Here is an 18,213-nt window from a genome sequence, read left to right as displayed (position 1 = left end):
TTCCATAAAAGTCAACGACCAGAACGAACCCATCATTGGTGACGACGGGGAACCTATCCTCGATGCTGTCAATACCTTAATTTTTACCATAGCAAGCCACTTTATTGGTGATCCATCTCTTTGGAAAGACCGTTCCCCTGAGCTGCTTTCCAATCTCAGATGCAAAACTTTGTCTGACTTTCGATGGTATAAAGACACCTTTCTTACTAGGGTTTATACCAGAGAAGACAGTCAACAACCTTTCTGGAAAGAAAAATTCCTTGCTGGACTCCCCAAATCCCTTGGAGATAAAGTAAGGGACAAAATTCGTAGCTTAACCCCTGACGGAATAATACCCTATGATGAGTTAAGTTATGGCCAACTCATTTCTTTTATCCAAAAGGTTGCCCTAAAGATTTGTCAAGATGATAAAATCCAAAGGCAACTTGCTCGTGAGAAAACTCAAAATCGTATCGATTTGGGAACTTTCTGTGAACAATTTGGTCTTCCTGCTTGTCATCCGAAGAAATCTAAAAGACCTTCCAACCGAAAAGTTTTTAAATCTAACCCTGAAAAGAATTTTAGAAGATTCAAAAAGGGTTTTCAAAAACCTAAAAATGAAACAGGTTTCCAAAAGGATTTTCAAAAGTATCCTCAGAAAAACCTCATTATTTGTTATACATGTAAAAAACCAGGACATGTTAGCAAATATTGTCGGTTAAAAGGAAAGATTAATAATCTGAACCTTGATCCTCAGATTGAGGAACAGATTAATAATCTTATGATTGAGAGTTCAGATGACAACTCTGGACCAGAATCCTCTGATGATAATATCAACAATATCCAAGTTGATGATGTTGAGTCATCCTCAGATTCTGATATCAAGCAAATTAATGTTTTATCCAAAGATCAAGATCTAAGAGTCTGATGAGGAAGAACTTGATTCTCTTTTAAACCAAACTGAGTGTTTTAAGAAACAAGAAAATAAAATTTCTAACGACAATGAGGGAAAAGAAATTTTGAGAATAATAAATGTATTCTCTTTTATGAAACATCGTGTTCATATCCGAATTGTCGTTAAAGATTTTGTTTTCGAAACCATTGCACTCTTTGACTCAGGTGCAGATTCAAACTGTATTAAGGAAGATCTGATCCGCACAAAATATTTCGAAAAGTATACTGAACGTCTTAGCTCAATAACGGGCGAAAGGCTAAGTATCAATTTTAAACTAACCGATGTTTTTGTTGAAAAGGGTAATCTTAGAATTCTCACCGAATTTATTATAGCAAAGAATATAAAAAATGATGTAGTCTTGGGGACACCTTTCATAATCCTTTTGTTTCCGTATCTAGCAGATTTTCCTGGACTAACCTCTTTTGTGGGAGGACAGGTAACTTTCTTTGAGTTCCTAGACTCTCCCAAGCAGAGATCTCTAAACCTAATTGAATCCAAAACCAAACAGATTTGTTTTCTAAAAGAAGAAATCTCTTTCAAAACCCTTGAATCACAGCTTTCGCAACCAAAGATTCAAGAAAAAATAAAAAATCTTTTAAATCAAATTGAAAAATCTATTTGTTCTGATTTGCCTCATGCCTTCTGGGATAGGAAAGAACACATAGTTGATCTTCCATATGAAAAGGATTTCAAAGAATCAAAAATCCCTACAAAAGCCCGTCCCATTCAAATGAATGAGCAGCTTTTGCAGCATTGTCAACAAGAAATTAAAGATCTCTTGGATAAAAAATTAATTCGTCCTTGGTCTTGCTCTGCTTTTTATGTTAATAAACAAGCTGAGATAGAAAGAGGAACTCCCAGGCTTGTTATCAATTACAAACCTTTGAATCAAGCTTTACAGTGGATTCGTTACCCCATCCCAAACAAAAAGGATTTGCTTAATAGACTGAACTCAGCAAATATTTTTTCAAAATTTGATATGAAGTCAGGCTTTTGGCAAATCCAAATCACTGAATCAGACCGATATAAAACAGCTTTTACAGTTCCATTCGGGCAATATGAATGGAATGTAATGCCTTTTGGTCTGAAAAATGCCCCCTCCGAATTTCAAAAAATCATGAATGATATCTTCAATCCATACTCAAACTTTGCAATCGTTTATATTGATGATGTCTTAATTTTTTTCCAGACTCTGGATGAACATTTCAAACATGTTAAAACTTTTATGTACATCATCCAGAAAAATGGACTTGCTGTTTCCAAACCAAAAATTGTTCTCTTTCAAACAAAAATCCGATTTCTTGGTCACATAAATTTTCAAGGAACAATAACTCCTATTGAAAGATCAATTTTGTTTGCAGAAAAATTTCCAGATTATATCCTCGATAAACCTCAGCTCCAGAGGTTCCTAGGATGTCTCAATTATGTTTCAGTTTTCATCCTGAATCTTAACAATCTCATTAAGCCCCTCCATGATAGGCTTAAGAAAAATCCCCCACCTTGGACAGACAAACATTCGGATATTATCCGATTTCTTAAAACCAAGAGATCTGGGTCAAGTACCCCAACTGGGTCATCTACCCAACAACCTTCCCCTATAACCCAAGAGCCGACTGGGTCATCTACTCAGATCACAAAAAATGTAGTTGAGTCATCTACTCAACCCTCAAGTAGTCATACAGCCAGACAAACAAAGGCAGATTATGCCTTCCCAATCCAAACCTTGTTGGCCTTACAAGATGCAGGCCTTACAAAACTCCATAAAAAATCCTGGGCTGACATATGTGATAGCTCAGATGAAGATGAAATAGACCTTACCAAACTTATCTCACAAATGGCAACTCAAAAAACCATTTGCAATTATCCAAAAGGAAAAACAATTGCCCAAACAATGCCACCTCAATCAAACCAAACCCAGCCTGTCAACACTCAATTAAAACAACCATCCACATACATTTCAAAAAACAAGTTCTCATCTGTCCTTCTTTGGTAAAAATCCAAATAATACTAAAAAATTTTCTCATCTTTTTGACCTGATAGGATATTCTTATTGGGATTATATGGATGCTTGGACAAGAGTATTTTGGTTACAAAATAATCAGAACAAACATTCTTGGCTCCTCTATTTCAAGAAAAATACCAATTATCAATTCCCAAATTGGTTCTCCCAATGGTGGGATTACTTTGGTCCTCTACCAGAAATCTTGCCCCCACCTGCCGATGAGGGGTTCAAAATTTTCACCAAAAAATTTGACCAACAGGAAACAAGCATTCCTGTAGATCTTCAATTTTTCTCTGTTTTTTCCCTGGCCTGGGTATTCTCATGGCAGTACAGGTACGGCAAACAAGAACATCCAAAAGCACCACCTATGCTTCAAAGAAACGCCTCTGTAAAATGGTGGTCTCAGTTTGATGCCGCCATGGCTCATCCAGAAAAAGTTCGAAATTGGTTCAAAGAGCACCCCAAGTTCACCAAACCATTCGACCATGAAGAATCAGTATTCCTCAACCAGAAAGCCCAAATTGCAGCAGCCCTTGCAGGAGCCCAATCAAAAGAAACATTAGCAAGACACCTTCAACAAATCATGCAAATGATCGATAAAGACAAAAAACACAAAGACGATTCTACTCCCTCAGAAGAATCATCAAGTGATTACAATCAAAATGAAGACGATTACTTTGGAATCAATCTAGGAGAAGATTAGATCTTAAGCCAAATTTGCAAAGAAAACAAAAAATGTATCAACTTGTACTGTACCAATAGTACCGATTAACATAACCGGCACTGTAGAAACAGTAATTTTCTCAACTATAAAAGGAGGCCATGCTTTCATTGTAAGGCATCCTTTCATTTTACAAAAACATAGAGAGAAGTTAGTGAGAGATACTCTGAGAGTTCCCCTTGTAAGCTCTCCAGCTCTTCTTCCCTCTTCTCCCTTTTCAATACATTCAATAAAAATCTTTTATTCAGTTCTTCATTTTAGTGTTTCCATATTTACATTTTTGCAACTGCATATGTGTGCGGACTACCGCCACATCTAACTACATATCTAACCTGCATATGCGTGCGGACTACCGCCGCATCTAACTTCATATTTACTTTCTTGTTCTTGCATATATCATACTGCATTCATACTGACGCTTACATCCTTCTTCCCCTTTCCCTTTCCATCTGGTATATATATATATATATATATAGAAAGAATAATATATTCTAGAAGCCCGATGAAAGATTAAAGCTCAAAGTCGCATAATGCGGAATTACATACGTGAAGCGTTTGCACACGGTAACTAAACGCATTTGGCGCGAAAGGATACAAAACATAATGTATACAACCTTGAAATAAAGCTCAGTAAATACAAGGTATTAATTAATAGATCAACAAAGTATATATATACAAAAGAAGACTAGCACCTGCCTGTGGAGTTTAAGCCGACTAGCCCAAACAGAAAAAAATACAGAATCTTTGAGAATAAAATAGCTTATACAACCTATCTCTCATATAAGCCTTTAAGGCTATAAATTCTAAAACTAAAGGGTGAGAGAAAGTACTACAACAAAATAACACAGAAATAAACCAGGAAGAAACCATACTTCGCTCTGCCATCATGTCCACAATTTCACCGAGGTAAATTACGACCTGCATCTGAAAAACAACAACAAAGTATGGAATGAGAACCGAAGGTTCTCAGTATGGTAACAGTGCCCAATGATGTAAGATGTAAGGCTCCGCGACGCCGAAGGTAATCCTAGAACTTCGCATTACATACGGATATTCAAGCTTAGAACAAAATAAATAAATATAGAACTTACACCATAAACCAGGTTATCTAAACTTATGGAAATTCTAACTAAAACTAGTCACACCGCTGTATCCCACAGCCTTTGCCACCCTAACCTCCGTGTGATCCCATCACCACCACCTACCTAACCTCCTCAGCACCGGACAAACACAGATAATGCAAGCAAGGAAAACACAGGTAGTAATCATATATAACAAGTAATTCAAGAAGCAAGTAGACGTATTATACAATTAGGTAATCAAAGCAAACAAGCATATAGAAGATGCATATGATGAATGCCTGTCCTATTGGATCGTAATATCACTTGTCGGTCCATAAATGCCAACCTGACACATCATTCCGGATGTAGCCTTTTCTGCCACGCCAGAGATATAGTGGCCTGCACACTCATGCAACAGCGAATCTGCTACGCCAGAGATATAGTGCCCTGGGCACTCATGTAGTAGGGAGTCTACTACGTCAGGGATATAGGTCCCGCACACTTCATGCAGCAGAGAAGGAAATAACCACAACAAATCATGCAGCAGAACAATCTACCACGCCAGGGATATAGGCCCTGCACACTCTCAACAACACTAGTCAAGTAGCAGAGAAATCTGCTATGCTGGGGGTATAGGCCCCGCACACTCTCAACAACAACTTGTCATGCAGCAGAGAAATCTGCTACGCCGGGGATATAGGCCCCGCACACTTTCAACATCCATCAAGATCATCATTTCTCCTCAAGTTCTTGACTCTTCACAACCATCATCAATTCATGATTTCCATTCCGAACTCATTAGTTCATCATATTTGATGGTAAATGTTCAATTAGTTTCTTTTAGTAATTTGATTCAAATAGTTATGGTTATTTATTGACACTAACTTAAAAAAATAGTTGGAACTAATTTCACTACATGAGAAAATAGTTGTAAATAAAGAATTAAATAATTACAAAAATCGTTGTCAAAAATTACAAAAGGCAATGGTGTTAAAACCGTTGCCGAAGGCAGACTTAAAATGACAATAGTATTAAAACCATAGCAAAAAAACAACACCGAAGGCAACAACTTAAAATTGTTATCTTTGTGAAGAATAAAACGACAGCAGTTTAAAACTGTTGCATATTCAGCTATGGTTTTAAACCTTTAAGTCATTAAAGACAATAGTTCTAAACCGTTATTTATATAGTAATAGTTCTAAATCATTCCTAAGGAATAACTGTCAAAACCGTTGCCTATGCCTGTAAATATGGCAACGGTTTTTCGGTTGTCGTTGCCTTAGGTAAGAAACTATTGCCTATGAGTATTGGCAATGACCGCATATACAACGACTCAAAAACTGTTGCCAAACCGTTGCCTAAAGTTTTAGGAACAAATTTTTTATTTCTGTAACGGTTTTTGTAGAGATGCTATGCGCCTGGCAGATGAGAAGATTGAAAATATTTGTGACGAGTCTGGGACTTGAAGATAAATGAGGAAGATTAAATACTGAAAGTGATCACTGATGGAATATATAATCTTTGATACTGGTATTGTAGAGATGCTATGCGCCTGGCAGGGATGGTAGGTTAATACCGCCTGTCGAGGTGCGGCGGCGACGTAAGGGCGGTAGTTAGTTCCGCTTACGTTGAGATGTAAGGTCTGCGGCTGAGTATCCCGCTCGCATCCATTCGGAATCACAAGAGCGTGTGTGGGTACTATATCCCTGGACCATGTGCCGGGCACGATATCCCTGGGGGTACCCATTTTATTCATGAGCGAAAGGCAACATCTCTATGGAGATGTGTCGGGTTGGCAATTGAACCGACAATCTGATATCACAGCCATTAGGACAGGCATTTATCATGTACATTTTCTATGTGGTTGCTTGCTTTGTCTACTTTTCTACTATGCCTAATTGTATAACATGCCTAATTACTTCTTGATTTACTTGCTATACTTGATTATTTCTTGTGTATTACTTGTATGCAATTATTTGTTCTTTCTACTGGGATTGAAGAGGCTCAGTAGGCGGTGGCGATGGGATCACATGATGGTTAGGCTGGTGAAGACTATGGGATAGCAGTGAAATGATAGTTTAGAATTTCCTAAGTTAGCTTACCCTTGTTTAGTTATGGTTTTAAAGTTATGGTTTTAGATTTATTTATGCTTTAAGTTTGAATCTTACGTTTGACGTGAAGTTCTAGGAAAGCCTCTGGCATCCCGGAGCCTTATATCTTACATTACTGGGCACTGTTACCATATTGAGAATCTCCGGTTCTAATACCATATTCTGTTGTTGTTTTTCTAATGTAAGTCATAACCCACCTCGGTGAGTTATGTAACACCCTAATATTCAAATCCTTATGCTCGAGTCACAAGTCAATGATATTATGGTGGTACGATTCTCAGGTGGATTTTTAATACATAAGTATAAGTATAATTGAAATGAGTATTAATCGAGAAGTTTGAAAAGAGTAAAAATAAAATGGCGAAGATGGATAACTCACGTTTGACAGCAAAAGGATAAGCCATGAAGTCGAAGGCAATATACGGATAAAGGCATAAAGAAATTAAGAGATAGATAACAGATAGATATATATGACATAAGTAAATAGCCACTAGTCACGACCCGTGAAGTTTAGGCTGGCTAGGGTACAGTATGAAAGTAATTGACAACAGAATCTCTTAATCACTCCCAAAAGAAACATAAGAGCCTCTATAGGCAAGTTCAAAAGAGTTCAATATATAATGTAAGCTTTTCAAATAAAGGTGGAGAGATTCTAAGCAAATCATCAAGTAGGAAAAATAAAGATCTTTGCCGTCTCTCAGACGAACCACAGCTCACTTCTAAGCACCTAGACCTGTATCTGAAAAACAAGAGGTATATACGGAATGAGAACCCCGGGCCCATGGTTCCCAGTACGTAAAAGTGCCAACTAAATACAATGCACTGCAATAAAAATTCACTAAGCATCCTAAGCTCCTTTTCGCCAAGTATCCAGCATAGGTTCTCGCAAATTCATGAATAGGCAACTATCATAAGGGGATACTAAATCTAGTTCATATTTCACATGTTTCCCAACTCACTGACTCTCCCATGAATCAGACTCAGAATCATAAACAAAACCATCACCAGTTGTTATGTCTCAGCAATTCCATATCAATACATCATATCCTCACTTGGAGCAAGTGAATCCACTTCACTGCGTCTACCCAGGAAGCTCAAATTATCTCATTCAAAAATTGTCATCATCATGCAATCGCATCACCAATTCATCTTGTCAAGAACAACTCTCAATTCCCACCGACACCAGCATGAGGGACCTCCCAGTTGTATAAACACAAGCAATACAGGAAAGTAATACACAAATAAAGTACAAGTAGAACAAGTAGCACATAATCAGGTAACATACATATATGATGTAGCATTCTAAAACAATTAGGCAAACCCAAACAATTCAAACATATACAAATGATGCATGCCTACCCTATGGCTGATGATATTATCTGTCGGTTATCAAGCCAACCTGACGTGTCCGGTAACTAACCTGTGCACAGTCTCTCTGTTGCACATTAATATCATTAGAGGGAATATGTGCCCTGTCGCCATTAGAGGGTATCTGCGCCCTGTCGCCATCAGAGGGTATTTGCGCCCTGTCACCCTTACAACCAGAGAGAAAACACAAACATACTCAGATGCAACATTCATCTCAGCCATCCGACTTAAATTCACAATTCATTCAATAGCATATATACATTTATACTCCGTCATAATCAATAATGGCTCCGCCATAACCCAGCAATAACTCGGCCATCTGGCCTACAGTTCAATTCAGAACTAGCCAATTTATCAACATGGCTCCGCAGTAACCCAGCAATAACTTAGCCATCCGGCTCATAGTTCAATCCAGAACTAACTAATTTATCAACATAGCTCCACCGTAGCCCGGAAATAACTTAGCCATCCGACTCACAGTTCAATCCAGAACTAGCCAATTTATCAACATATACAGCCCGTCGGCTCATGGCACATAATGCACCTCCACCACCATCCTCCGTATCTCATGCAATCATTATTGATTATCATTGATCATAAATTTTTTCCTTGCTCCATTCACAAGTTATCACATCCCCTAGCTCAATTCTCATTGCTAGGCATATCATAATAATTTAATACACAAGGGGTGACATCAAAGGCTTAGAAGTATGAAATTTGGTTCTTAAAACTCAAAAATCAACTTTGGGATGAAAATAGGGCCACGCGTACCCGTCCTCCACGCGCACGCGTGGATGGACAATTAGCCAAACGATGCGTACGCGTCAGCCACGCGTAAGCGTGGGTATGTTTGTGCCCTACGCACAAAACTGGCACAACTCTCGGGAAAAATGGATGGGCATTGGGTGCAGCACATCGACGTGCACGCACGCACGATGCGCACGATGCGCACGCATGGATGGTGCCTTTTTGAAAAGTGACGCGTACGCGTCAGGCACGCCTACGCGTGGGGGGTCATTCTGCTAAAAATTTTTCTAAGTTAAAAGCTGTAGAATTCACAAATTCGACCCCTAATCTTCTGGTGGACATAACTTTATCATTTTAAATCGTTTTTTGCCCGTTCTTCGAATGGCATGGACATCCTGAATCCAATTTCATTTCTAAATAAATTCAGAACAAAACGGGGATATGTAGTCCAAGTTATGTCCCATCAAAGTATGCCCAAAAATTGTATTTTTATAGAAAATCACAAAGTGCCATTTTCAAAACAATCCATTTCCTCCCTTTTTAAAATCAACCAAAATATGCCAATCTCATCCCTTTCTGAAATCAATCAAATTATACCAAATCAACGTCAAGTCTCCTCAACTCACACATTAACACTTTACCACAATTTACCAAAACCGCCATACAACCATTTTACCCATTTCAAACAAATGGCTAATTTACAAACACATTAACGTGTCATACATCTTTCCTCATCCCAATTTCCAACAACACCATTTCCAATCAACCATCATTATACATAATCGATATCATACTAACCATCTCATAATTTCATCCATAAATCAACCTTAATCATTCATCAAGTATATATCACAACATGCATATCTCTCGTGCACCATACCATCAAGGCATCAATAATCATAATCACATATTCAATATCTAAAAACTCATCTAATCACTTGTGTCATCACACAAAGCACACATCAACTTACCTTCCTTACCTCTTTCCGGCCTCCGGTCCAAATTCACAATTTAGTTGCATAATCCACAAACCAATACTAATTATCCAATTCATCATATTCTCAACACAGCAAACACATAATTTCACACCATTCTCAACCCAATCATTAATTCACACTACATATCAATTATGCATATTAGCACCAACCATTCACATAATCCAAACTTAATCCTAGGGGCATCTAGCCTAGGAATTCTCATCACACCACACGGTACTTAAATGAAACTTAAATAGTACCTATTGTAGCCAAACCAATTGAGCCTCTTCTTTGGAATTTTCCATCAACCTTAGTTCCAAGCCTCACCAAGGCTCCTCAAGCAACACCAATCTCCCAATTGTGCACCAAAGTCACCAAATATACTAACATAACCAATTTCACATATATACGTTAACCTAGGGTTCATGAAATTGATGAATCACGTTGGAGGGTTTCTTATCTTAACCCACTGAAGTTTGTGATAAATATCACCCGTGACACATACTAGAGCACTCCTAAACAATCAAAATCACGAGATTTCCTCAAAACCCAAACCAAATTCGAATTTAAGAGGGAAAATGAAAATTGGGCAGAGGACAGCGGATTATTCACCGCAAAACTTAGATTAAATTGTAGAGAATGAGAAGATCAATGCGTGGCCACAAACGGCTCATCAATCGGAGTTCTGGAGAGGAAGTTATGGTGATTTGAAGATCAAAGAGAGTTAGGGTTTCTCTCTTCTCTTCTCTCTTTTCAATTCAGCGTGGAACACAATAATGGAGGAGGAATGCTGCTGAAATGGCTTAATAAAGCCATATATATGTTGGGTCATAGGCGCACTTAGGTTCGGTTCAATACCATAATGTAACACCCTAATATTCAAATCCTTATGCTCGAGTCATAAGTCAATGATATTACGGTGGTACGACTCTCAGGTGGATTTTTAATACATAAGTATAAGTATAATCGAAAGGAGTATTAATCGAGAAGCCTGAAAAGAGTAAAAATAAAATTGTGAAGACGGATCACTCACATTTGACAGCAAAAGGATAAACCGTGAAGTTGAAGGCGATATATGGATAAAGGCATAAAGGAGATTAAGAGATAGATAAGAGATAGATATATATAACGTAAGTAAATAGCCACTAGTTGCGACCCGCAAAGTTTAGGCCGGCTAGGGTACAGTATGAAAGTAATTGACAACAGAATCTCCTAATCTCTCCCAAAAGAAACATAAGAGCCTCTATAGGCAAGTTCAAAAGAGTTCAATACATAATGTGAGCTTTTCAAATAAAGGCGGAGAGATTCTAAGCAAATCATCAAGTAGGAAAAAATAAAGATCTTCGCCGTCTCTCAGACGAACCACAGCTCACTTCTGAGCACCTGGACCTATATCTGTAAAAAAAAAGATATATACGAAATGAGAACCCCATCGCCATGGGTTCCCCGTACAGTAAAGTGCCAAATGAATACAATGCACTGCAATAAAAACTCACTAAGCATCCTAAGCTCCTTTTCACCAAGTATCCAGCCTAGGTTCTCGCTAATTCATGAATAGGCAACTATCATAAGGGGATACTAAATCTAGTTCATATTTCACATGTTTCCCAACTCGCTGACTCTCCTACGAATCAGACTCAGAATCATAAACAAAACCATCACCAGTTGTTCTATCTCAGCAATTCCATATCAATACATCATATCCTCACCTGGAGCAAGTGAATCCACTTCACTGCGTCTACCCAGGAAGCTCAAATTATCTCATTCAAAAATCGTCATCATCATGCAATCACATCACCAATTCATCTCGTCAAGAACAACTCTCAATTCCCACCTACACCAGCATGAGGGACCTCCCAGTTGTACAAACACAAGCAATACAGACAAGTAATACACAAATAAGGTACAAGTAGAACAAGTAGCACATAATCAGGTAACATAACATATATGATGTAGCAGTAAAAAATAATTAGGCAAACCCAAATAATTCAAACATATGCAAATGATGCATGCTTGCCCTATGGCTGATGATATCATCTGTCAGTTATCAAGCCAATCCGACGTGTCCGGTAGCTAACCCGGGCACGGTCTCTCTGTTGCGCATTAATATCATTAGAGGGAATATGTGACCTGTCAACATTAGAGGGTATATGCGCCCTGTCGCCACTAGAGGGTATCTGCGCCCTATCACCCTTACAACTAGAGAGAAAACACAAACTTACTCACATGCAACATTCATCTCAGCCATCCGGCTTAAATTCACAATTCATTCAGTAGCATATATGCATTTATACTCGGCTATAATCAATAATGGCTCCGCCATAACCCGACAATAACTCAGCCATCCGGCCCACAGTTCAATCCAGAACTAGCCAATTTATCAACATGACTCTGCCGTAACCCAGCAATAACTTAGCCATCCGGCTCACAGTTCAATCTAGAACTAGCTAATTTATCAACATGGCTCTGCCGTAACCCGGCAATAACTTAGCCATCCGGCTCACAGTTCAATCCAGAACTAGCCAATTTATCAACATATACAGCCCTTCGGCTCATGGCACATAATGCACTTCCACCGCCATCCTCTGTATCTCATGCGATCATCCTTGATCATCATTGATCATAAATTTTTCCCTTGCTCCATTCATAAGTTATCAAATCTCCTAGCTCCATTCTCATTGCTAGGCATATCATAATGATTTAATACACAAGGGGTGACATCGGAGGCTTAGAAGTATGAAATTTGGTTCTTAAAAGTCAAAAATCAACTTTGGGATGAAAACAAGGCCACGCGTACGCGTCCTCCACGCGAACGCGTGGATGGCCACAAAGCTCATCGACGCATATGCGTCACCCATGTGCTGGCATGGATGGACAAATAGCCAAACGATGCGTACGCGTCAGCCACGCGTACGCGTGGTTACGTTTGTGCCCCCATGCACAAAATTGGCACAACTCTGACACAACTCTTGGGAAAAATAGATGGGCATTGGGTGCAGCACATCGACACGCATGCGCGCACGATGCACACGCGTGGATGGTACCTTTTTGAAAAGCGACGCGTACGCGTCAAGCACGCCTACGCGTGGGGGGTCATTCTGCTAAAAATATTTCTATGTTAAAAGCTGTAGAATTCACAGATTCAACCCCCAATCTTTCGACAGACATAACTTTATCATTTTAAATCATTTTTTGCCCGTTCTTCGAACGGCACAAACATCCGGAATCCAATTTCATTTCTAAAGAAATTTGGCTCAAAATGGGGATCTAGAGTCCAAGTTATGTCCCATCAAAGTATGCCCAAAAATAATATTTTTATAGAAAATCACAAAGTGCCATTTTCAAAATAAGCCATTTCCACCCTTTTTAAAATCAACCAAAACATGCCAATCTCAGCCATTTCTGAAATCAATCAAATCATAACAAATCAACATCAAGTCTCCTCAACTCACACATTAACACTTTTACATTAACATTTCATATAACCATTTTACCCATTTCAAACATATGGCTAATTTACAAACACATTAACATGTCATACATCCTTCCTCATTCCAATTTCCAACAACACCATTTCCAATCAACCATCATTATACATAATCGATATCATACTAACCATCACATGGTTTCACCCACAAATCAACCTTAATCATTCATCAAGCATATATCACAACATGCATATCTCTCGTGCACCATACCATCAAGGTATCAATAATCATAATCACATATTCAATATCTAAAAACTCATCTAATTACTTGTGTCATCACACAATGTACACATTAACTTACCTTCCTTACCTCTTTCCGGTTTCCAGCCCAAATTCACAATTTAATTGCATAATCCACAAACCAATACTAATTATCCAATTCATCATATTCTCAAGACACCAAACACACAATTTCACACCATCCTCAATCCAGTCATTAATTCACACTACATATCAATTATGTATATTAGCACCAACCATTCACACAATCCAAACTTAATCATAGGGACATCTAGCCTAGGAATTCTCATCACACCACACGGTACTTAAATAAAACTTAAATCGTACCTCTTGTAGCCAAACCAATCGAGCCTCTTCTTTGGAAGTCTCCACCAACCTTAGTTCCAAGCCTCACCAAGGCTCCTCAAGCAACACCAATTTCCCAATTGTGCACCAAAGTCACCAAATACACTAACATAACCAATTTCACATATATACGTTAACCTAGGGTTCATGAAATTGATGAATCACAAGGGTTGGAGGGTTTCTTGCCTTAACCAACTAAAGTTTGTGATAAATATCACCCATGGCTCATACTAGAGCACTCTTAAACAACCAAAATCCCAAGATTTCCTCAAAACCCAAACCAAATTCAAATTTAAGGGAGAAAATGAAAACTGGGCAGAGGACAAAGGATTACCCACCATAAAACTTAGATAGAATTGTAGAGGATGAGAAGAATAATGCGTGGCTGTAAACGGCTCGTCAATCGGAGTTCCGGAGAAGAAGTTATGGTGATTTGAAGATCAAAGAGAGTTAGGGTTTCTCTCTTCTCTTCTCTCTTCTCAATTCAGTGCGGAACACAATAATGGGGGAGGAATGCTGCTGAAATGGCTTAATAAATCCATATATATGTTGGGTCATGGGTGCACTTAGGTCCGGTTCACTTATTTTTGTCCATTGGCCCAATTTTGGGCCAAAACCCTTAAGATTAGCGCTCTAAATCGCACTTTAAATATTTCTACCTTTCCTAATCATAATTCCTCATTTCTTAATCTTATTTACTTATAATCAATTTTCTCAGCTGCAGTAGCAGATAGATCTCAGCCGATACCACCGGTCAAAATTCCAGTGCGCGTTCTTACGCAGAAAACTATGTTTTCCGACTCAGAAAAATTCATTGAACCCAAATATGATATTTGAAGCTAATTGGCGAGTGTTTTTTAAATAAACAATATTTTTAAAATTAATTATATTAGATTAATTTTGAATTTAAATTACTACTCTACCCTCTTTTTACCAAAATACCTAAATTAACCCTAAAATTTCCAAAAATAAACCCTAATTTGGCACTAGCCCTAACCGTAACACAACACCCAACTGCCACCCTCACTTCTCCTCTCTCACATACAAATACATGCGCGTGCATGCACGAACAAAAAGGAAAGAAAAGAGAGTGAGAATTGTGACTGAAAGGAAGGAAGAAAGGCGTCGGCGAGGCTTGGAGCCGCTGTCACCATCGAGCACGAACAGGAGAAAGACACGCGATCAAAGGGGAGAAAGAGCTGTGTCCCGTACCGCCGTGCGTCGTCGCCGATGTTCCTTTCGCCACTATTCATGTTCGCCGCTACCAACTTCACTACAGTCGCGCCCTATCGATGTTGAACTCGAATAGAGGGAAAGACAGAACGCGATGGTGAAGAAAGGAAGGTGCAGTTGTTTCCCTTGCCACCATTGTCGTGCATTGAACTCGATACCATCGCCGAAGCTTTTGTTGTTGTCGAAAGCTACCATCATCACTATTTGGGTATGATTGGAAGGGAGGTGGCGACAGTGGTAGATGTTGGTGCTACTGCATGTGAAGAGGAGGGTTGTTTCCGCCACCCCTGCTGCCGTCATTGTTGAGCCGCTGCTTGAGGCTATGCTGCCGTGTTTGTAGTCGCTAAAAAATGGCACGGTGGTTGCCGAAAGCACTGTCTGAGGTGCTGCCGCCTCATATCCTTCATTCCTTTTGTTGTGAAAAAACTTACTTTGAAAGGTCATAAAGAAACCCCTTTAATTTACAAATCAGTAAGGTGAATAGTTTAAAGAAATAAAATGGACCAAAGATGTGCCTAAGGGCTTCCTACCTAACAACTTACATCACTCAATCCTATACATCCAATACATAAATTATAGAAATAAGGCACTACCTAGTCCACATTGCCTCAACCTCCATCACTACCTATTATAAACAATCCTCAGTGTCACTACCGCCAGCATGAGGGATTTCTCAGATATCAAACACAGACAAAACAATACAAAGCATACACAAATAGAGAGTACAGATAGAACAATTAGATCAAATAGTAGATAGATGCAATTATTCAATTAGGCAAACTAAATACAAGAGGCACACCCTAACTATATAGACAAATGCAAATGATGCATGTCTGCCCTTTGGCAAATGAGCTCATCTGTCGATTATACAGCAAACCTGACATGTCCGATAGTGAACCCTGGACAGTCCCTGCGTGCACGCATTCTCAAGCTCAAAAATTCATATTTATATATCGAATGCATTGAGAGAACATCTGGAAAATTAAAGTGTCTGGCCACAACTTGTGACAGAGGGTCAACAGAGTATTGAATCTCGACCTAGAGCAAGTGGGGGAGAACCACTACATCTACCCAGGAAAACTCGTATCTCAGATATTTAACTGCACACGCCATATAGATCTTTAGATCATAACTCATCAATATCATCATCGTCATCAATTATATCTCATTTAGTATTATCAATGCCTCATTATCATAATCATACTCATCATCCTCAATCAAAATCAATCATCATCATTTCTCTTTATCATAATCATCACTAATCATGTCATTAATAACATAACCATCATCATGAATCACAGTCATCATCCCACATAACTATAATCAACCGAAATCATTGCCACATTCATAATAATCATTAATTTGATCCTTGATAACATAATCATCATCACTTGTTATAATCTTAGTATTTTACATATCTCAACTTAAATTACAACTCTCAACATACTCATGAACAACTCCGCCAAAACTCTATTCTGCACCCTTTATCATTCAACCAAGTAAGGCTTGGGCCGTTACATATGGCTTATAGGTATGAGGTCTTTAATACAACACCCTAGACTCGAGATCAAGGTTGTATACTAACTCAAACAAAACATAATCATTCATAGCCGACAACAATCTAACTCAAACATGGCATAACCCCTTCAATCTTATTAAATCATTTCTCTAATTAATCACATTATAGATTGACAAGCCAAACTTTTCTAAATCCTCAATTTCAATATAATACTCCCAAAGTCCTCAACCATTATCTCAAAATTCTTATATATCAAAACTTACTACATCCTTCCCCAAGTATCTCTTTTCCTTCAACTCCATTACCTAATTTTATTAATACTATCTCTTATCTCACTTTCTAAACCTGAACCCATGGTTTGATAAAGTAATTTTCTTTTATAAAACTTCAACTGATTAAATAAATCACTTTTTGTCGTTATTCAAAATTAGATAAGTTAAATCATAAACCATTTTCAAAATCATTTCTCACTTTAAAACAATTTTTAGCAAGGTTCAAATCCATACCAGGTAAAAATTGAAAACCCTAATTAAAAACCTCAAAACATTTATCCCCAAATCCATTACCTTAATTACTCTAAAGATCTTTAAAATTACTCAGGACATATCTCTTTTAATAAAATTAGTCAAACCAAACTCATTTTCCTTTAACCCAAACTTTCAAAACTCTTCAAATTATTACAAAAATTTTGGCAGAACCTCCCTTAAAAGCCGAGAACCTCAACCAGCTTCGATAGCCAACAACATTGAAAAATCAGTACACGCCATAATCAGTGTAGTCAAGCATTCAAAATTTCAATTCCAAATTCAAGATCGTCGTTGTCCAGTATATAATTATTGCAAATGCCATAACTGGCCATTCATTTTTCAAAATTCCAAACACAACTTATTCAAACAATTTTACTAGAGTTTTAAAAATCAACCGATAAATAACACAAGCAGTCACACATTCAACCACAGTAGAAAATCATTTACATCACAGGCATTTATTTATTTGTATTAATCCACTAAACTTGTCAGGTATTCACAGTTTAAAGCATTTTTAATTAACCCCTACTTCAATTAACTGCAATTTGCATAATTAAATGCAATAAATCCATTTTTTCTTTGGCCCGTAATAGTTGCAGCTGCATCCATGACTATGTTCACATCCACAACAGCAGCAGCATTAATCGCAACATGCAACCTTGATAACTCCATCTAAAAATATCAATGTCATAAAATCCTAACAGAATACTAACGGCGAGGGTTCCAAAATAGGGATACTTATTGTAATTTAAAGAGGAAATTAGGGAAAGGAGCAACAACAGCTCCAGTGATGGCAAAAAACCTCAGTGGCAAGTTCAGCAACATCACAGTGATAATAATATCCCTAGAATTGAAAGAATGGAAACCGAAAGCAAGAATACTCTTACCAATGGCAATAGTGTCGACTAGAAACTCCAACAAGAGTAGTGGCAGCTTGGGA

This window comes from Arachis duranensis, chromosome 10, assembly GCF_000817695.3.
Source record: "Arachis duranensis cultivar V14167 chromosome 10, aradu.V14167.gnm2.J7QH, whole genome shotgun sequence".
In the NCBI taxonomy this organism is placed as follows: Eukaryota; Viridiplantae; Streptophyta; class Magnoliopsida; order Fabales; family Fabaceae; genus Arachis; species Arachis duranensis.
The sequence above is the reverse complement of the archived record's forward strand: the minus strand, read 5'-3'. Positions refer to the sequence as shown.